Below are 22,769 nucleotides of genomic sequence, written 5' to 3' on the forward strand. Positions count from 1 at the left end.
TAAAAAAAATAATAATACAAGCCAGGCCTGATGGAGCATGTCTTTAATGCCAGCTCTTTGGGGAGCTGAAGTTAGGGGATCATAAGTTCTAGGCCACTGAATGAGACCACATTTAAAAAATAAAACATAACATGAGAAACTGAGTATAGTGGAGTAGGGATGTATGTAACCCTGGCACTCGGGAAGGTGGAAGCAGCCACACGGTGGAAATGGAGGCCAGCGTAGGCTCCATGATCTCGATGCAAAACAAAAACAAACAAACCTCAAAACAAGTAAAAGAAAGAATTGCAACACAGCTTCATGGTACCTGCCTAACATGCAGAGTTCTTTTTTTTTTTTTTTTTTGGTTTTTTCGAGACAGGGTTTCTCTGTGTAGCCCTGGCTGTCCTGGCACTCACTTTGTAGACCAGGCTGGCCTCGAACTCAGAAATCCGCCTGCCTCTGCCTCCCGAGTGCTGGGATTAAAGGCGTGCGCCACCACGCCCGGCTGCAGAGTTCTTTACTTTAATCCCAGCAGGTGAGGAGGACCTCTGTGAGTGGTTGACATACAGTTCCAGCCATCGTAGACAACACAACGAGACCCTTTCTCAAAAATCAACAAAAGATTTGTTTTTATTTATGTTTATGGGTGTTTTGCCTGTATGTATGTTTGTACATTACATGTGTGCCTAGTGCCCATAGAGGCCAGAAGAGGGGATTAGAGTCCCCAGAACTAAAGTTAACAGATAATTGTTAGCAGCCATTTGATTTGGTGCTGGGATTTGAACCCAGTCTTCTGCTAGAACAATCAGAGCTTTGAACCACTGAGTGAACCATCTTCTCTAGCCCAAGAATTTGTTTCCTTGCTTTCCAGTTTCAATAAATAATCTGTTTTCTTGTGGGGAAGGGAAGGGGAGGGGAGGGGAGGGGAGGGGAGGGGAGGGGAGGGGAGGGGACGGAAGGGAAGGGAAGGGAAGGGAAGGGAAGGGAAGGGAAGGGAAGGGAAGGGGAAACCTGCTGAGATACATCGCCAATTCTAAAATCTGGATTCTTATTTTCCTTGCTTTCCAGTTTCAATAAATAATCTGTTTTCTTGTGGGGAAGGGGAGGGGAGGGGAGGGGAGGGGAGGGGAGGGGAGGGGAGGGGAGGGGAGGGGAGGGGAGGGGAGGGGAGGGGAGGGAAGGGAAGGGAAGGGAAGGGAAGGGAAGGGAAGGGAAGGGAAGGGAAGGGAAGGGAAGGGAAGGGGAAACCTGCTGAGATACATCGCCAATTCTAAAATCTGGATTCTTATTTTCCACAGAAACCCTTGGATTTGTTTTTGACTCTTCTTCATGTTGAGGCTGTCATTCATGCTGTTTCCTGTGTAAGAATGAAAAGCCCTTTCTATATCACCAATCAAAGCAAGTCAAGCAGGAATCATCTCTATACTGTGCTGCCAAGTACAAGCCCCATTAAATTAGTGAAGAGTACACAGAGGGATAGGGCTTGGTTTAGTGAAATGATTAGTGTCCAGAGAACTGCAACTCTGCAAGCTGCTGCTTTTAGAGAAATTCACTTAACTGTATCCATGGGTGCCCCCCCTCTCCTTGCTTCAAAACTCAGATGTTCACCCAGCCCTAGCAGGAAGATGAAGACCTCAGAGAGAGGGTGCTGACAGCAGACTGCAGAGGCTGCAGACACAACTCGCTTTAATTGCACCAGCAACTGCTAAGCAATTAGTGAAAAAGAAAAAGAAAGAGCATTAGGGCAAAGAGGAATGGAACATGCAACCATGTGGAAATTCGCCATCCTTGACTGAGGAGAGCGGGTTACTCATGGCAGCTGCGATGCACCCAAACCTTGCACCTGAGCCCCAAGGCCCCTCTTTCCAAGCAGCAACAGTGAGTGACAGTCTAGTCTTCCCCTTGCCTTTACAGTTTTTATCTCCCATTTTCTTCCCTGTGGCCACAAACAAACTAAGGAAAGATGAAAGTCACAGATCAAGTGGGTGATTTAGCTCTTGGGTTCCTTGGGCAGAGCCTGTGCTTGCACAATACTGGAATATGAGCATCCATAAATACTAAGCAGTGGTTCATCAGAAGCATGCATGTACTGGGCCTAGGGAGTGGTGACGACAGGTCACTTCTGCAGGTGCCGTTTCCAAGTTGTATCCTTATTCTATCATAGTCAAGAAAGGCAATACAATTAAAAACTGCCAACAAAACCCAGAGAAAGTCAATTCTCAAATGTGACTTGGGGGGGGGGGGAGAAAAAGAAACAAGAGCTAAAACAGTAAATCATCCTCAGTCAACAGGGAATTTGGAATAGTATCAGTAAGTATCGGTGTCTTTTGTGAGGAGAGAGTATAGAAGTCAACGAGAGGAATAGTTCCTAAGGAAGATAAATGTTCAGGTACCCTCATTTCTCCACATTCACTATAAAATCACAGCCTAGAAAGTCCCAGATTTTCTATAATGACCTAGATTTTAAAAACAGACCTGCTGGACCAGGTGTGGTAGTGCCTGCCTACCATCTCAGCACTCAGGAGCTCTCTGAGTCTTAGACCAGCTTGAGTTATATGAAACTGTCTCACAAAACCCCAATGATAATGAATAAATCTAATGGTCATTTTATGTATGAGTTACCCCAAAGTCCCAGCACAGTGCTATCCAGCAACCAGTAAAGCAATTCAGGTAAAATTAAAGCCAAATAGAAAAGCCTAAAGGATAAAAATTGGGGCAGAGGTAGAGGGGAAGAAATCTCAACAGAGTATATCAAGTACAAAAGGCTGAAGAGGAAATGTCCTTGACAGAGTTGAACACAGAAGTGTTCGCACTCCCCACCTCTGGGAATCCTTTTCCTGAATACTTACATTACAAATTATACACCCAGGGCTGGAGAGATGGGTTAGCTGTTAAAGGCTAGGCTCACAATCAAAATAAATCACATACCTATATTAGCTTTCTATGACCTAATCTCTTACTTTCTTCATAACACTTGTCATTACCTAACATTACATGTAACTGCTAAATTTTTTATTACACTTATGTATTTATCTATTTAGAGAGAGTGTGTGTCATGGAAGGTCAGAAGACAACTTGTAGGAGCTGGTTCCTCCCTTCCATTTTGTTGGTTCTAGAGACTGAATGTAGAGCCATAAGTGCCTTTACCTACCCACTAAGCCATCGCTCTGGTCCCATGTAATTTATTTTATACCAAATTATATATTTATTTTATTCATCTCTTGTTCCCAGAATGGGATATATGTTCAATGAGGCTGAAGCCAGGGTCTTTCGTAGGTCCATGAGGCTTCTTTCAGTAATTTAGGAAAGTCTGCATTTCACAGGCTTGCAGCTCCACACTAATGGGCAGTTAATGAGGAAAGCCTGAATCACAGTTTCCTTTACCTCTCAGCTCATTGACAGGCACTGATAAGTATTTGCAGGAGAGTAAAGTTAGAGGGAAGGCAGACAACCAGACCTACTAAAATCTAGGGAGTTGGATTGGATTTTCTTTTGCTTTAACAGCAGTGCCATGAAATACTTTTTCACTAAATCTTTTCTTTTTTTGGGGGGGGGGGCTTGTCAGGGGTGGTGGGTACAGGGGGATAGTAGAACAAACAGCTTGGCTGTTTGGAACTCGAGATGTAGACCAGGCTGGCCTTAAACTCAGGGCAATGCCTCCCCCCAGCTGGGATCAGTAAGTGATGCAAACAATTCTGCAGTATGTGAAGTCATCATGCAAACTAGTAACCCAATGCCTCCCAAGATGCCCTCACGGGCCTGCCTTCTGCCTACTTCATTCTCTTCTAGCTTAAATGTCATTTTCTCAAGGGACATTTGCAGCAGAACAGCTATCAACATCCCTTGGCATTTCTGACCAAATAAAGAAAACAGCACAGATCTGAATCCAGTCCAGGTTCCTGACTTAACTTCTCTTGTTCAGCTTTTCCATCTGTAAAGGAACAAGAACAATACCTCATTTATGGGATGACAGTAACAGTAACAGTAACTGTTCTTACTATGTGCCAGGTGTAAAGTAAATATGACAGAACTACCTTTTCAAGCTAGGTATGAGGTCATGCTTTTACTTCTCTCAGCTCTTCTGTATGTTTAAAACTTTATGTAATCCACAATGTTTGGAAAATTGTCTTTGTAAAGCTTTCAATTGACTAATAGTCTCTTTAAAGGAGGTACGAATCTACTACTAAAAGAGCTGATAATAAACACCTGTTTTTAAATCTCTAAAAGGAGGCTGAAGAGACTGTCAACCATTAAGAGAAATCACTGGTTGCTATCCCAGGACCTGGGTTTGATTTCCACATACCCACATTGGGATTCACAACCATCTGCAGGCACAGTACCATTGTCCTTTTCTGGCCTGGTACTACATGTATGTGGTACACAGACAAACATGTAGGTAAAAACCTATACGCATAAAATAAAAATTAAAGTACTAGGTGTTTAAAATGCTTATTTAAAATGTATTGTTTATAAATACTTCCTCTGGGGCTGGAGGGATGGCTCAATAGCTACGAGCACTGGTTGCTCTTGAAAAGGACCCAGGTTTGATTCCCAGCACCTTTCTCCCATTACTTTAGTTTTAGAATGCACATGATACACAGACATACACTCATACATGAAATAAATGTCTAACAGTAAATATATATATATAAAAAGTTTCTCACAACCCTTTTTAATCCGCTCCTTTCCAATCCTCTACTTCTTATGAATATGCAGCAGAAGCTAACACACGCTTCTGAGAATTCTGATTTTTTCACTCTGAGTCAAATTTCCCAAAGCTTAGCACTGAAGCCTTCTGTTCTATCAGCTGCGCCAGGCTCCCTGCCTCTCTCAGTGTGGTCGAGGGAATACCCAAACCTGAAAGCTGATCTGAGCTTCCAGCAGAATGGGATTCCACACACCTGAGTTCTATACTCTGTGGTCTAACCTCTCTCCATCAGCTCTAGAAAAGCAGTTCACACTCAGTGGGCTGCAATCAGGTTGGCCCAGGAAAAGCCGGGAAGCCCTGTCCTCCAACTCTCACTAGCAGCTGAAGAGCTTTCCTTTTAACCCTTTCTTCATTTCCTTTCAGATATGTTTCCTTTACTCACATTTAATTGTAAGCTGTGAATCAATTACATCATTCTTTCTACTAAACTATGTTCATGAACTAGACTTTCAAGACATAGCCAGAAGTCACGTGTGTTGGTTCACACTTTCACATATGTAATTCCAGCACCTGGGAGGTAGAGGCAGAAAGCTTTCATTACATAAGGAGTGTGACGCTGTAGCCTAGGCACTGTGAGAAACTCAAAAGCACGTATTCTAAGTGGTGGTGAAGTTTCCTCACTGGCACACTATGCCCAGCAGGAGCTGGGATGAGCAGCTGCTCAGCAGTTGCGGACACGTGGGGCAGGCCAGGTCTCCTTTGAAATCAATTCTAAGCCAAGGAAGATAAACATTGCATATGTGGACTATGAAGACACTATGTCAACAGCATGAACTCTGAAGTGCTGCGGGAAAAACCTAAGGCCTTTGTGGCTGCTGGGATAGCTTGCCAGTACACTTCCCCATATGCATCCCTTCATGAGACAGTTCCTTCATCTACCTGGTGTGAAACTGGGACAAGTCCTGCACAAACCACCTAGGAAGGACTGAGAAGCCGGGAGGATCTGCTGGTGGCATCTGGTTGTTGCTCACTCATGTTGCGCCATGATGAATTACACACCACCTTTTATTAACAAGAGGAAAATGGCGTGATGAAAACAACTGTGGTCTTGCAGCAGAGGGACAGTGAGGCGCAGTGCACAAAACCAAGATCAACGGCTTTGCAGGTCTGCTGTGGAGACAGCTGTATTCTGCTTCCTCGGTGCACACATTAACCATTTCCACCTAAGATACCTACAGTGTCCTTTGAGTCACTGCCATCAATTTAGAATTAAAACAGTTGCAATAAATACGTACATACATACCAAAAACCCAAAAAAAGAAAGAAAGAGAGGGGAAGAGAGAGAGGGAATGGGAGCTAGAGCAAGACAGCTAGAATTTGTGTCTTACAGTCAGCTGTCCTGTCATCATGGTCACCTATTCAGAATATATTACTAGGACAAGATGGGAGGTGGAGATGAGCAGCTCTGGAACTCAAAGACCACACACACACACACACACACACACACACACACACACCAGATAAACACATAAAACTGCCTTTTATTTCCAGTAATGTAGAAAAGTCTAAATTTACTGACCTCAAAATGTTAACTTCTCCCTTATAACAATGGCCCAACAACTTAAGGAGACCAAGGAAGCAGTAGTTCAACATGCAATATACAAGTGACTTTTATAATTATCTTGAGTTAATTAATGGGTTACACAAGCAGCTTCTCTCACCAAAGCACTATCTCTTCTTAGTGTCAGTAGAACAATTAATCATTATGAGAATATACATTTGCTTCCTATACTAGTTTGGAATTATCTTCAGAACTCTTTAAAACGTAGGTTGCTACTCTTCTTTAGATAATTAGATATCACAAGTAAGCTCATCTCTTACTTTGCATAGTAAGTATTCTGTGTCCCTCTGGACACACAGGTAAACAGACAGACACAGACATGTACCCAAACATACACTACCTGCTTGTGATTGTTGGGTTTTGGCAGGTTCTGCTTTTAAATGGAAAACTCAGGTTAAAGTTCAATCATGCTGTTTCTTACATTACTGCCAAGAGACAAAGCCTGACTCCTACTTGTCCAGCATCATTAGTAAAATGTAAGAATTTAATCTAATATCTGAGACTTAGCTCAGGCAGGAACTTCAAACACCGGGTGTGGCTGTACTCTGAGTGTTTAGGAGTAAAATCGGAGTCTCCTGTGGGTGTTTCGTTTATGTAATGGTGCCATCACACTAAATGACAGAGGGGCCAAGCACGGTGGTGAGATGAGCCATGTTGAAATGACAGTCCTGGGTGATAAATTAACTTTCACCCCTTTTCTAGTTTTATGTTCGTGAAGATGTCAATGTTCCTAATCAAAGTCTCTTTGAATGTATAGGTGAAGGTTGACATGAAATCCTCAGTACAGGGATTGTAAGCGTGTGAAACTACACCAAGCCTTTCCACTTCTGGAGCAAGACTTGGGTTCTTAGGCCTTGGAAGGAAGCACTTTATCAAATGAGCTAACTCCCTAGCTCTGTTCTAAACAGTTTCTATGTGTCATTTTCACTTCTAGGTGGTTCCTGAATATGTCACGTACCAGGGAGGAACAACTGGGCGAAGGGACCAATTGAGGCAAGAAAAAAAAATGTCTATGTGGATGGTGCATGACTGGTAAGACAGCAGTCACAGTCAGATGTGTAGGATCTGTGGCCTTTGGTTAAATGATTTTTGCTTAGTGCTCAGCTGGCACAGTGATGGCTTACTATGTACAGAACCCTAGGTTCAATCCCCAGAACGGCTTAAACTGGGCATGGTAGAGCAGGCTTGGAATCCTAGCACCTGGGAGGTAAAAAACAGAGTTTTTATTAGTTGAGTTATTAGGGGACTTTAAAATATAGCATCAGTGACAGTGGCCTATACTCATGTTCCTGTGGAAGCTCACAAGTTCATACAAAGCCAAAAAATTCCATGAAAAAAAATGTACTTAAGTGTACATTCTGTAGACTTCAGCCATCTGTGTCCTATTTTTTGTTCCTCTAAATTAGTGAATTAAAAGTCCTAACCTAGACATTGTGGTTCATGTTTGTTAAGGGTCTGGAGGCAGGAGGATTACTGTGAGTTTGAGCTTGAACTACACAGTAAGAGCCTATTTCAAAAGAAAAACAACAACCCAATTTCTTCTTCATAGGTTCATAGGCTTTTTTTTTTTTTCTTCTTCATAACCATCTTTCTCTCTCATTTTAAATGGTTATGGATGCTCTGCCTGCATGTATGTCTGTGCACCAAGTATTTGTCTAGTGGCTGTAAAGGCCAGAAGAGAACACAGGATATCCTAGGACTGGAGTTCCACACAGGTATAAGCCACCACGGGGTGCTGGGACTCCAACCTGGATCCTCAGAAAGAACAGACAGTGCTCTGAGATACTGAGCTACTGCCTTGCCCCGCCGTCATCTCATCTATTTTTATTCCTTTTCCCTGGCATCTCACTGCAAAATCTTTTCCATCTCTGTTCTTTTCCTCCTCTTCTCTAAAACTGTGCATAATGTACACAGATGGGTGGAAAATTTAAGAGACAATCCCCTGTAAAGAAGGGCCTGAGTTTTCTGTGTTAGGATCTAAATCATGAGTATGGAAGCAGTCTGATTTTAGGAGTTGTATATAAGGCTTTCCCCATATAAGTAAAGGAACACGGACAATAAATAAACTATTTAAATGGAATGGCATCTGATGCTACAGAAAGCCAAAGGATCCCCAGCTAAAAAGAAAACAAAACAAAGACTTGGGAGATAAGCGGCAGGCTAAGTTTAGGAGTAGATGGCTACTGAGCTCTAAAACAGTATCTCGTGTGAGATCTGTCTCCAGATGCTTCTTGTCCACACTCTCTGCTAGTCATCTGAACTTCAGTGTAGCCTGCTTTAATCTGTGTTGCATTGTGGATATCATTACCTATCTTGTTTACAGCACAACAAGGTGAACAGGGGAGAAAGGTAGAATATTAAATGATTTATCTGTGAAGACGCAGAGCACTGGAAAAGGTCAAACTAATTCATTTATTCAATAAATATTTACCGAGCAACTACTGTGTGCCAGAAACAAAATGGATGTAGTCTGTATTCTCATGGGAGTTTATACCCTTAAAAACTGTAGGGAATCTCACATCGTAGTGATGCATGTCCATCTTTTTTTTTTTAGCCAGATATTGAGATTCTCTATTCTTTTTATGTCTGTCTGTCTTTCTTCCTTTCTTTTTTAAAATTTTATTTATTTAATGTATGAGTGCTCTGCTGCATATATATCTGCGGGCATCAGATCCCCCCTATAGATGGTTGTGAGCCACAATGTGGTTGCTGGGAATCGAACTCATGACCCCTGGAAGAGCAGCCAGTGCTCTTAGCTGCTGAGCCATCTCTCCAGTCCTACTGAGATGCTCTAAAGGTTCACACTACCATACCCATCGTTCTTCAAGGCTGTGCATGCTCAGAGACAGGGAATCTCAAGTCCTGACTGGGCAATGATGCTTTCCTTTCTTGGCACATTCTCTGTGGCTCAGCCAATCTTCTTTACCCATTGCTTATTGTCACCAGTCACTTTTAATCTCTGCAGTGGTCCCTCCTCACCTTCATTCCTTGCTGACTAACCCAAAGGTAATTTTAGCCTTCCACTTTTTCTGCCCAGGTCTTAAGTCTCACTACCATTACCCTTTCTAAAATATAAAGATTTATTCTGTCTCTGTGTGAGGGTATATGCATGTGAGTGCAGATGCCCATGGAGGCCAGGGTGTGGCACTCCCTGGAGCTGGAGTTAGGCAACTGAGCTATCTCTCCAGCTTCCAACCTCATCACCTTTTGAGTCCATCTTTAAACCAACGGATCTTTTCTTACAAAACAAACATTCTAATTAAGAAACACTTCATAGTTCTAAAATGAAAATTTTACAGCTTTGAAGTCTCACATTAAAATAGTTTACAATATTAAGGAGTAAGTACTTGTTGAACAATCCTCATATAAGGTAGGAGAGAACTGACTCAAAAGGTTGTCATTCACACAAATAAAATGTGACGGACAGACACAGACACACACTCACACAGAGACACACCCTCTCTCCCCCTCTGCCCATCCGCCCGTCTGTCAGTTTGAGTTACGTATGGCCCTGTTTCAAAAGGAAGCACCTGGTTTAATAACATCTAGATCAGAATCCGCTCTAACATATCTAATATTCTTTTTTTTTTTTTTTTTTTTTGGTTTTTCGAGACAAGGTTTCTCTGTGTAGCCCTGGCTGTCCTGGCACTCACTTTGTAGACCAGGCTGGCCTCGAACTCAGAAATCCGCCTGCCTCTGCCTCCCGAGTGCTGGGATTAAAGGCGTGCGCCACCACGCCCGGCTTCATATCTAATATTCTTATTCAATCGTCCAAAAGCTGAATTACTTAGAAACTAACAGCTTCCCCTTCTCACTGCCTCTCTCCTTTCTCTCCATAACACTCAGAATTGCGGAGCCATCTCTTAGCCCCTAAAGTAACACATTTTCCTAGTTCCCTGATCTCTGATCTCATAAAACAACATGGTTTACAGGGCTATACTCTGTTTTCTATTTTGTGCTTGTAGGTATTGAAAAAAGCTCAAATGCCTCCCTCTTCTGGCCTCCCTGGGCACTCTACACACATAGCATACATATCTACAGATATAGACATAACATCAAAAAAAAGATCTTTCAGCAAAAATTCAGATGCCAAGACTTGTACAGTGAGATGGGAGCTGGAGGGAGAAGTGAGGAGCCAGGGGCTTTTATGTGGAACTTTCCTGAAAACTCCTGATAGAACTGAGACAATTCTGATCAGAGTACTTTCATTAAATAGACAATTGTGAATTAATTTTCCTCTTGCTACTTATGAGTAATTCTATTCTTGCATGTATGCATAGAAAACCCACCACTACCATCACCACACACACACACACACACACACACAAAAAAAACCCAGAAAACTAACAAGCCAAAATCTTATCAGGTATGTTCAATGTGTGGCCTACTGACTATAAGCAGCCAAGGAATGAACGAATGCAGCCTAAACAAACCTGCAGACTTAAAACATTGGTTTTTGTGTGAGTGTTTTTGCAACTCAATTGAGGTTCTAGAACATGAGCTTTGTAGGTGACAATCATGCCAGAATAGGAAGAAGCTGAACATGCCTGTTGGGCCATATGTAACCTATCCTTACTGTTCCAACCAGAATAAAGTAGGTTAAACATCAACACTGTGACTGGATATGTAGAAAACCCTGAGAACCTATAGACAATTTCTAGAAGCATTAATAGAGGTCAATGAAAACATGAGAAATCAGTTGCCTTCCTATATAAGAGCAAATGAAAAGATGTATGTTTCTAAACATCTAGGATCAAAATAGAAATTTAAACAGCTATGACCTCACACCAACTAGGATGGCTATAATTAAAAAGACTGTATCAGTGATGACAAGGTGAAGCTGACATGCACTGTTGGGAAGAGGGCAAAACAGTGCAACCATCTGGGAAAACAGTTCACTAATTCTTTTTTTTTAAAGATTTATTTATTTATTTATTATTTAATGTGTCTGAGTACACCACTGCTTTCTTCAGACACACCAGAAGAGGGCATCAGATGCCCTTATAGATGGTCGTGAGCCACCATGTGGTTGCTGGGAACTGAACTCAGGACCTCTAGAAGAGCAGTCAGTGCTCTTAACCACTGAGCCATCTCTCCAGCCCAAATGTGTAGCCCAGGCTAACCTCAAACTCGCAATTCTCCTGCCTCTGCCTCCTTCAGCAAATTCTACCAGCTTGTGCCACCACAACTGGCTCATTAATTCTTAAAAAGCTAAAAATCCAACTACCCAGTAATTTTCCTTCTAGTATTTTTACCCAAGAAAAGTAAAACCCTCTGTCTTTCTATAAAAAGCATTGTAAAAGTGCATTTTCAAAGCTTTATTTATAAACGCCAAACTAGAAATCATCCACCATCACCAAAGGAAGGGGAAGGAGAGCGACCATCATAAAGCACACAACAGGGGCCTTTCAAGCACATTACAGTGGTGGAAAGAGCTGGACACAGGAAGCACAATGCTTGATTCTTTTGACACATAATCTAGAACAGGCAAGCTCACTTACTGTGTTAGAGATCAGGTGAGCAGTGGGTCACAATGGAGCACCTGACTGAAAGGACACAAGGAAGCTTCATTCTGGGGGAATTTAACTGTATCTTTGTTTGGATGGTGGTTAAACAGTTTATTCACTTATCAAAATTCAGTAATCTATACACTTAAATTTAAATCTATTAGTTTAATTGCATGGACATATCACAATGAATATATTTTTAAAAATCTTGCCCCGGTACAACAAACAAAAACAAGTGACAAACTCTCCGTGTATGTGGGTCCTTTTCTTGTCATACTGCCTGTCTCCCACCTTTTATTAAGCAGGTCTGACTGCTAACACAGCAGAAAACACGAGTAGTCTCTTCTCTATGTTCTTTTTCTGAGTCTCATTCAGTCCTTTCAAACTCATTACCACCAAAACGACCCTGAACTTCCGATCTCTCTGCCTCTACCTTCCAAATACTAGGACTGTAGGTACCTAATTTTATAGGGTGTTGAGGACTGAACATAGGACTTCTGTATATTAGGAAACACTCAAACAACAGAACTACATCCTCAGCCCTTAGAAATAGGTTTCTAGTCTCATTGGATTTTGTTAATTACCAAGTCTAAGCCTTAACCCTTTATTATAGCTGACATAGCTCTGTCATAACAGGTAAAATACAGCTTTCTGTAACATCTAAGGTCCATGAACCACACTGAAACACACAGCACAGTCCCTACAATCTGACAGTCTGGTCAATAAGGAAAAAGTACCAACTTTAGAATCCAGAAACTCAAAAGGGGTGGAGGTGGGAGACCTGGAAAACAACTCAGGTAAACAACAACTTGCTGCTAAGCCGGATAACCCGAGCTCCAGAGAGGGAAAGGAGAGAGCAGTGCCAACAAGTGGGACTTCTACATCCAAGTACCATGGCATCCTCCACCCCTCAGAACCAGAGACTAAAAAACCTTTAACAGCAAGGAAGCAGGCATGGCAGTTCTCCCGTGTAATCTTAACACTTGGAGGTTAAAGGGAAGGACTGAGTGATTCATTGTAGCCTAAGCTACATAGTGAGGTCAAGGTGCTTCTGGGATATAAAGTGAGACTCAGTTACACTCTCCACCACAAATAAGATCTTTCAATTTAGTTGAAAAAAAAAAAAAAAAAAGGTCATATGATGTGACAAATGCATGACCCAAAATATGAGGTCTGGGGGCTTTCTGAATTAACAGTTTCGTGTTAAGTTCTAGGGATGGAACCAAGGGTCCAGCAATCACCAGGCACTCAGCTATGTCCTCAGTAGAGTTTTTACTTTTGTAAAACAGTATTTTAAACAAGTTTTTTGAGGGTGCCATACAATGTATTTGATTATACCCACTCCCTACTCCTCGTTCTATCTCCTCCCAGATTTTCTTCAGTCTCCCAATTTAGTGTTATTTTGACTTTCTTTTTTTTTAATTATTTATTTTATGTATATAAGTACACTGTAGCTGTCTTCAGACACACCAGAAGAGTACATTGAGCCCCATTACAGGTTGTTGTGAGTCGCCATGTGGTCGCTGGGAATTGAACTCAGGACCTCTGGAAGAGCAGTCAGTGCTCTTAACCATCTGAGCCATCTCGGCAGCCCTAATTCTGACTTTCTTTAAAATAGCCCAGAGTCCAATTTGTTCTATCCACACACTCCTGGTAATAGGGCCATTTACTGAAGTCTGGTCAATCAGCAGGGGTTACACCCTTAAAAATACTGACTGTCTCCCCCGGAGTCAGTCAGAATCAGTCCCTTAGGTGGGTCATAACAAAGGCTACCTAACTTACAATGTAGCTGAAGATGCCCTTAGTCTCCCAAGTGCTGGGATTATTGGCACATGCCATTATGATCAGCTTTACTTTTAATCTGGAGATAGGAGCTTATTAAATTGGCTTTAAACTTGTAATATATTGCTTCAGCCTCCCAAGTGGCTAAAATTTCAGGCCTGGGTCATCAGACTTGGTTTTAATGATTCTTTATTTGATAAAAACCAGAAGATTGAGCTCAGTCAGTGGTAGAATGCCTGTGTAGAAAGCTCAAGGGCCCGGAGATGGCTGGTGGGAACTGGAAAGCAGGACCATGGTGGCACACCCCTATAATCCCAGTAACTGAGAGGCAGAGGTGGGAGCAAGCCTCAGCTACTTACTTCTGATTTTGAGGCTAGTTTGAGTTATATAAGATCCCATCTACAAAAAGGTGGGGAGATATCAATATTTATGGAACATATGGCTTGCTTAAGGACTTGACATACCTTACTATCACTAAAATAAAGGAGAAACAGTAGATGAGGAAGCTAGGAAAAAACCACAAAGGGGCAGAGTTCTGAAGAGTTATGTGTAGCATTAGTGTAGTGGCACACACCTTCAATCCCAACACTTGGGAAGTACAGGTAGGCAAATCTCTGAGTTCAGGGACAGCCTGGTCTATCAGTGATTCCAGGACAGCTACTGTTATGTAGAGAGACCTGTCCCAAAACAAAAACAAAGGCCAAGTGCCTTTAATCTCAGCACACAAGAGGCAGAAGTGGATGTGACAAATACAGGATGGGGAGGAGGAGGGGGAGAGAAAAGAGGGATGAGGGAAAAGATCAAACTGGTGCATCTAACCACAGAGCACTACTCAACAGTCAAAAGTACTGAAGAAAATCAACTCCATAAACTTGTCCTCTGACCTTCATTCATGTGTTATGGCATGTGAACACCCACACATCTCATATACACATGCATGCATGCATGCATGCATGCGCGCGCGCACACACGCACACGCACACATGTGCACTCCCGCGAGCCATCCGCGTGGAGGTGGAGGCCAGGCTAGTAGTTGCCAGGATTAGTGATGGGGCACATGCAGAAAACTCAAAGTAAGGATCGTCGCAGTGCTAGAATTGTTCAGAATCTTGATAGTCAACTTGCAAAAAACACCAAGTTCGGCTCCCAGTACCCAATAATGTGGACATACCCTCCCTCCACACACACAGATTGAAAATAATTATTAAAAATCTTTCTAAATAAAAGCAAATGCAATGCAAACAAACAAAAACTAAAAGTCTATCTCATCTTCCGTGTGATAAAATTATATAAAACTAAAAATATTGATGGACAAGTTAAATATGGAAAATCTATATAATTTACCCATGTTGCAGCCTGGTTGTTATATTTACCAGTTGAAATTGTTACTACTGGACACAGTAGGGTAGGGCACACCTTTAGTCCCAGCACTTGGGAGGTAGAGGGAGTAGATTTCTGTGAGTTTGAGGCCAGCCTGGTCTACATTGCAAGATTCAAGATAGCTAGGACTACAGGGTAAGACTCTGTCTCAAACAAGACAAATCCTGCCCTGCCTGCCCTGGCTCACCCCCCAAACACACTACTGAGGGAAATTGGTTAAGTAAAGTAATTTAGTCTACTATTCTTAAAAACTCCCTGTGAGTATTAGTATCTCAATCAATTTGTCAATCAAAAATAGTGGTGGTGCTAGGAATGCAGCTCTGCGGAGTGTTCCCTCACTGGCACACAGGAGGCCCTGAGCTGAATTCCCTTCCCTTTGCAAGGAAAAGAAAAGAAGAAAGGAGGGAGGGAAAAGGAAGAAAATGGTTGTAGGGTTGGTGAGATGGCTCTCAGGTACCTAAGTTCCATCCCTGGAACCACTTGTCCTGGTACCTCCACTCACACACGTGTGTTCTGACATACACTAAATAAATATAAATAAAGCAAAATGAAAACCAAGACAGTAAATAAGAAAGACTGCAACCCTACACAAAAGCATTCTCAAACTATTATAAAGGACTTAGAAAAGCACACAGGAAAGGGAGAAGTGCTGAGCTGATGGCAGAAACTTTGGAACCTGGAAAGCAAATGAAGGCCTGGATAAGGGACAGACAGACAAGCCACCACAGGCTGCTACAGTGAATACTACATTTGCAAATGGAGAAAAATCATAAACTCAAGAATTCTTCCCCCAAATCTAAGAATTGGTAGCATCTATTAATTCAGGCTCAGAACTGATGATTTAGAATGAATAAAGCTGATTAAAACTGTGTGGAAGCAGCAATATCCTTAACTTTTCTCACTCAGATGTACTCCTTCATTTGAGAGACTAAAGGCTTAATTTCCTCAAGTGGCTCACACAGGATCTCTGGACTAGAGTGCTTCCGGCATAGTAGAGAAGATGAATATTATACTTAAAATAAGGAAATTAAATGTGGCAGAGAATGCTAAATACTAAACGCTGAACCTGCACATTTTTCTCACGTGGCTCAGAAAAGGCTGATAATCTTCACCCTCCAGGAGAATTAGAATAAGTTTCTAAGGAATCTGAGAAACACACAAGGAAAGACCTAAAGATATCGGCATCTGGGGCTCGCTACTTAAGGGCCACCGGACTGGGAGCTCAGCGTAAGCACAGAGCTTCCACTGTATTTTTCAGCAATACAACTTAAAGACATTGAAAACATGAACAGAGACATCCAAGGCTCCAGACAGCTTTTAAAAAAGAGCCTCTAACATGAAAAATGAGATCAAAATGAGTATTTTGTAAATGAGTCAACAGAGGCCAATACCAACTAAAACTGAAGTTATTTACCACAACGCATACTTCATTCACATACCTATAAGCCAGGCAGTAACAGGTGTTTTGGAAACAGACATTCATAAAAGGAAATCCAGGAGCAGCAGCCCGGTAAAGCTTTTACTCTTATCTAGCAAGGAGGACAAGATGCTAAGCATAATAAAGCACACAGATAAGTAAGAGACAGATTAGAGACAGAGGAACAATGGGGTAAAGAAGGGACAGCTGGAGACACAGCGCAGCTGACAAAATGCTTGCCTACCATGCATGAAGCCCTCAGTTTGATCCCTAGAACCACAGAAGCCTGCAGTGGTACACAACCTGGTGTGTCCTGTAATACCAGCACTGAGGAGGTGGGAGCAGGAGATGCTAAATTCAAGGTCAATCCTCAGTCATACAGTGAGGTCCAGAGCAACCTGGGAGAGATGAAGCTGTGCCTCAAAAAAGAAAAAAAAAAATCAACAATGGGGCAGTAGAGCAGTGTAGAAATGAGCTGCACATTTCCAACAGGGTGACACTTGAGGACAGAAGGCAGAGAGTGGAGGAACTGGAGGTGTCGCCAAGAGCACACAACCACCTATAAACTCCAGTTCCAGGAGGTTGGTCCAGTGCCCTCTCTGGCCTCCTCAGACAGCAGGCATGCACATGGTGCACAGACACACTCATAGACAAAACACTTCTGACATACATATTTTAAACAGTCACAATGGCCAAGAGACTGTGGAAGCAAGATTCAGAGTTCAGGAAGGAATTAAATCTCTCCAAGTCTTAGGACTGACAAAGAGGACTGAGAATTTCTCTCAAGTCTTTCAGTTAAAGTTAAAAACAGCCAGGCAGTGGTGGCACACGCCTTTAATCCCAGCACTTGGGAGGCAGAGGCAGGCGAATTTCTGAGTTCGAGGCCAGCCTGGTCTACAAAGTGAGTTCCAGGACAGTCAGGGCTCCACAGAGAAACCCTGTCTCGAAAAACCAAAAAAAAAAAAAAGAAAAAGAAAAAGAGAAAGTTAAAAACATAGATGCTGCTTAGCACAGCGAACACAGTGTCTGTGCCACCATTCTAGTGCTTTCAGGGTTAGTCTCTCATTTTGGGATCAACAGTCCTCTAGGTAGCTAATAGGTTTTTTTTTTTTTTTTTTTTTAAACAGTGAGACTGACTGACTATACTTCAAGTTAGCAAAGAACTCATTACATAGCCCAGGCTGGTCTCAAACTCAAGCAATCTTCCTGACTCAGCCTTCTGAGTGCTACAATAACATGATTCACTTGTGTGTTATGCAATCCATTGGCTGCACAGCAGAACCAATGCTACTAAATAATACTCTAGTATGCACAGAGGAATGGTATTCATTACATATTAAGAGGAAGAACCAGTAAAGCTGTGTATGATGGCTCACACCTGCTATCACAGCACTTGCGATGCTAAGACAGAAGGCCAGTTCTAGCTACAGAGTGACACCCTACCTTAACAAAACCAAACACAGTAATTCTGAGGCAAATTGGAAATAGCAATACTTGTTGCCATGATGCTCTGAGCCCTTCCCTTCTTTCACAGCCAAATCTTACCCTCAGATTAGGAATCAGCTGACCAGCAAGGTCTTTCCATAAGATAGTTGTGGATAACAGCTGTAAGTATTGTCTGTCTCCAGAGTGTGTGTGCTTTAATGAGAACTGTGAAACCTTCAAGTCCCAAAGGAACTGTAGTCAAGTTAGCAGGAAATATTATTCTGAAAAATACCTTCTAGCTATTTCCAAGTCACAGAATAAATAAATTCTGCCAGTCACACAGATTAGGCTGAGTCTTGCCCTTCAAGTGCCAGCTAAGAGCCAAATGGGTGGCTCAATGGGTTATGGAGCTTGCCTCTAAGCCTCACACTGAGACCATGGGCTTTCCACATAATTCAAGGGAGAACTGACTCTGAAGAACTGTCCCACTGTAGGTGGAGAGCCATGGTATGGTATATATAAGCATGTGTATGATGAGGTCTTTGGTTTCAATCCCTATACCTGATAATGCAAACAATAAGGAGTATGTGTAGAAAATGATTCTGTTTAAAAAAGATTTATTTATTTACTTTATGTATATAAGTGCTCTACCTACATGTACACTTGCAGGCCAGAAGAGGGCACCAGATCCCATTACAGACGGTTGTGAGCCACCATGTAGTTGCTGGGAATTGAACTCAGGACCTCTGAATGAGCAGTCATTCAGAGTTTAACGGCTAAACCATTTCTCCAGCCCTTTCTCTCCTCCCACCCTCTGAGCAGAGCAAGCATGGGTTTATTAACAACAAGAGAATTAGGGGTGGTGGAACATGTCTTTAATTCCAATACTCAGGAATCACAGAGAAGTGGATCTCTTTTTGAGACCAATCTGTTCAACATGAAAAGTTCAAGACCAGCCAGGGCTATGTAGTGAGACACTGTTTCAAAAAGAGTAGGGGTATGGCTAGGTATGGTGGTATATGGCTATAAATCTAGCACGAAAAATTTGAGGCCAGCTTGGTATACCTTGCAAATTCCAGACCAGTCAAGGCTACATAGTGACTCTATCTCAGACACAAAAGCAAAATAAAATAAAAAATAAATAAAGTTAAATGGGAAAACAGCGGGAGGGGTCCAAAGGAGGAAAACCCCCCCTTTTTTTTTTTTTTAAATAACGCATTGTACAGTTTTATTTAAAATGTGCATATGAAAAAAAAAGTCAAAGTAATGACATACAGTGTAGCCCACACTAAAGGAAATAACATTCGAATGAAACCTTTCTTATCGAATTTAGAAATTCACATCTATTGAGCGAAACTGTCTTGGAAAACCCCTATCTTAAAGTACCATTATTCTTGTGTGTGGAGGTTTTACCTGCACCTATGTCTGTGCATTAGGATGCCTGGTGCCCAAGGACACCACCAGAGGGCATCAGATCGCCTGGAACTGGATGGAGTTAAAGATAATTGTGAACCATCATGTGGGTGCCAGGAACCGAACTCTGGGACCTCTGGGCCATCTCTCCAGCCCCTTTTGTTTTCTTTTTTTCTTTAAGATTGATTGATTGATTGATTATATGTAAGTACACTGTAGCTGTCTTCAGACACTCCAGAAGAAGGCATCATATTTCGTTACAGATGGTTGTGAGCCACCACATGGTTGCTGGAATTTGAACTCAGTACCTTCAGAAGAGCAGTCAGCACTCTTAACCACTGAGCCATCTCGCCAGCCCCCTTTTGTTTCTTTTAACACCAAAATAGTACAATACGTCCAAAACACATTCTCTACTTGACCCAAATTTGTTTTCTTACTTACCACAAACCTATTAAAAGTTAAACATAAATCTAAATCTCTAATAAGCAGAAGCTTGCGCCTATAAAGTCACCAAAAAGTGTGTGAAAATAAATGAGCCCATTTCTGTGGCACTTCCTTAACTGAAATGTTACTATAGAGAAGTAAAGGTTCTGACGGAGCAGTCTGTCATAATGTTATATGGCAGTCTCTGCCTCTTCAACCCATCCCCCTCTCTTTCGTCACCCTTCATGTTCCCCCTTTTCTCCTCTCTGAGAGTTTCACTATGTAGCCCAGGTTGGACTCTATCCCAAGCACTGCTCCCCCTGCCACAGCCTTCCCAGTGCTGTGTTATAATAGTGCCAAGACAGCTGCCAGCCCCTTTCTTTTTATATAAAACTCTTTTTATATTAGCTCAGTAGTGAAAGTAACTACTAAGTTAACTGATATCATAGATACCTCCCCTTCTAAGAAGCGAACTAAATGTGCTAAGCATTTAAAAAGAACTACTACCCCTTACACCTACTTACCACCAGCAGCTTAAAAAATAAACACAGACTTCTGAACATAGTAACCGATGAAGATAATAACTTTGATACAAATTATAAAAACATAAAGAAAAGGAGTTTCAGACTTCAGGGTGAAATCTCATCATCAAATGTAATAAAATCTAGTCAAGCTAGGCCAAACCAGGTCAGTTCTCTAATGGGAAAATTAAAGATGCTTAAACAGAGTTGAGATTCATGCCCAAGCTAGTCTTGAACCAATAATCTCAACCACTTCTCCAATGTTACAGAAACTCCTTTCAAAATACAACTGGAAGGAAGCCTGTAATCCCAGTTGAGGTAGGAAGATTACAAAGTCAAGGCCTGTCTGGGCTATAAAGGGAGTTTTAGGCTAGCTGGGTAACTTAATAGGATTCTGTTTCAAAGTAAAACAGAACAAGAGGGCTGTTACAGGCCTCTGACACCGCACAATGCTTGCCTGCATCCATCCCAGAAGTAGGAGGCAGGGTCCTCAAGCCAGTCATCACAGCACTCAGAAGCAAAGGCAGGAACATCACAAGTTCAATACCAGCCTTGGCTACACATGGGAGTTTAAGGCCAGCTTGAGCTTGTGAGGTCTTCTCTCAAGAAAAACAAACAAGCAAACAATCGGCTTTTTTGCCCTTTGCCAACTATTAACTGAAAAGCACTATTTCACTACTTTTAGAATCTTTTAAAATATTTATTCATTTTGTTTGTGTGTGATGTGATAAGTAAGGGCTCTCTACAGAACTATGCCTACAACCAACAGCTGCTCCTATTAAAAATTATTACTGTGTGTGTGTGTATTGTACACGTGCAAGTGTTAAAAGACAACCTTTTATCATGTGGGTGCAGAGAACTGAACACAGATCAATATTGGTGGCAAGAACCTTTTCCTGCTCAGCCTTCCCTTTGTATTTCCAATATTAGGGGGAAAAAGTTTAAAGAAACATTAATGGAAAGTTTTGAAGCCTGAACACTGAAATCTCATTAGCAGAAAATATCAAAGAAACATTAAGAACAGGTTGCTGCTAATTGAGGTCAAGGCATCCCTGTTGCCAAGTAGACAGTTGACCACGAAGGCATCAGAGATAACAATGGCTGTACTTTGCCCTAATCTCTCTGACAAAACGGGCCTTTGTCTACAGTGACCAAATACCCCTCAGTTCTCCCAAGGCCTAGACAGCACAGCTGGAGTTTGGTACTCCAAGACAGGGATTAAGAAACAATTTCCAGCACACAACCCCGACAGCAAACTCTGCAGGCAGCCAGGATCAGCAGAGATTAATGGAGTGGGGAGAAGAGAGCTAGATCCCAAGAACCTGATGACTGGAGTTCTATCCTCTGGCCCCACATGGTGGAAATAAAGCCAGGAGACTTGCAGGTCTTGCTCATAGAAGAGGACCTGCCTAGTTTGTGTAAGGCTCTGGGCAGACGACTGTGGCAGGGTGACCTTTGGGTTAGAGGCCAGCCTGGTCCATAGTGTTCCAGATCAGCCAAGAATACAAAGTTTTGGGATCAAAAAGAGGAGGGGCAGGGAGTGCTCTGGGTTCAGTCCTCAGCACAGGGAAGCAAAACAAACAAAACCGGGGCAGCAGAGCCCACAGGCAACAGTGGCACCTCGTTCCCACGGCGGTGATGTGTTTCCCTCCCCCTCTAATGCCAGCCTGACGCCTTTCTAGCCCCTTCAGCGTGACTGAGACAGCTGTCTATCCTCTTTCAAAAACCAAGCTCACAAGAATGGGATTTTAGGAAAACTTAAATACTTCCAAACAGACAGAATTTTTGCTTAGGATATTGGAAAAAAAAAAAAAAAGCTATGGGTCTTGACTCTATCTAATTAAACCCTACCCCAACCCCAGCTTTAGTCTTGGCACAGCAGAATACTAAAAGGCTGTCCTAGAAAAGCTATAAAATGGTAAGTATCCTGAGGTGGGGGGGTGTTTCCAAGCCTCAGAGACCAGCTCCAAACTATTCGGATTCACACAACATCCAAAGCCATAAACAATCCTTTCACTTACAGAGCCTCCCATACATTTCTCCCTTAACTAACTCTGGAGCCAGGATTAGAGACTGCAGGCACATGCCAGTTCTTGTTTGGGCTGGTTACCACCTCAAAAGCTGCTTGGCTCAAGACCTGCCCTTTCTTTATAGGATCTTTCAAGTTTCAAAACAGCACCTTTTCTTGGATTCCTCTCAAGACACTGAGGTAGGTGACTTCATCTATTACTTTGAGCTTGGGCTCCATCCAGGAACTTCTCTTAGAATTTACATTCTCACATATTGAAGAACTTACCAGAAAGCAAACCCTTTCACAAGTAACTTCAGTGGCATCAGACCAGAGGGTCATTGATGGCAGAGTGACTAGGAATAGGCCACCATCATCTCTGAGGTTCCAACAGGTAATCTGGGAAGGAAGCTGCTGCTATGCAGACAGCTCACAGCTTATCTTCCTTTACCTCACCTTATTTCTGAACCTTCAATTCCAATACCCTATTGCCAGAAGTTGAAAATGTTTTCGAAAGTGAAATTCTGACTTTTTTTTTTAAACCTGCCTTTCCATCCTATCACTAATGTCACATTTTAGGAGTTTAGGAAAAATGAAAACCCAAACATACTTAGACAGTTCTAGGTTGCCTGGTTCTATATT

The 22,769-nt window shown here is 42.2% G+C and overlaps 1 protein-coding gene across 1 annotated transcript in view; it reads right to left on the reverse strand.

Moving 5' to 3' along the window:
- Znf609 (zinc finger protein 609) overlaps positions 1 to 22,769 on the reverse strand; it is a 139,166-nt gene that overhangs the window by 70,265 nt on the left and 46,132 nt on the right. The window lies entirely within an intron of this gene.

The sequence above is a fragment of the Mus caroli genome, unplaced genomic scaffold, assembly GCF_978045245.1.
Source record: "Mus caroli unplaced genomic scaffold, Mus_caroli_1 scaffold_11, whole genome shotgun sequence".
Taxonomy (NCBI): domain Eukaryota; kingdom Metazoa; phylum Chordata; class Mammalia; order Rodentia; family Muridae; genus Mus; species Mus caroli.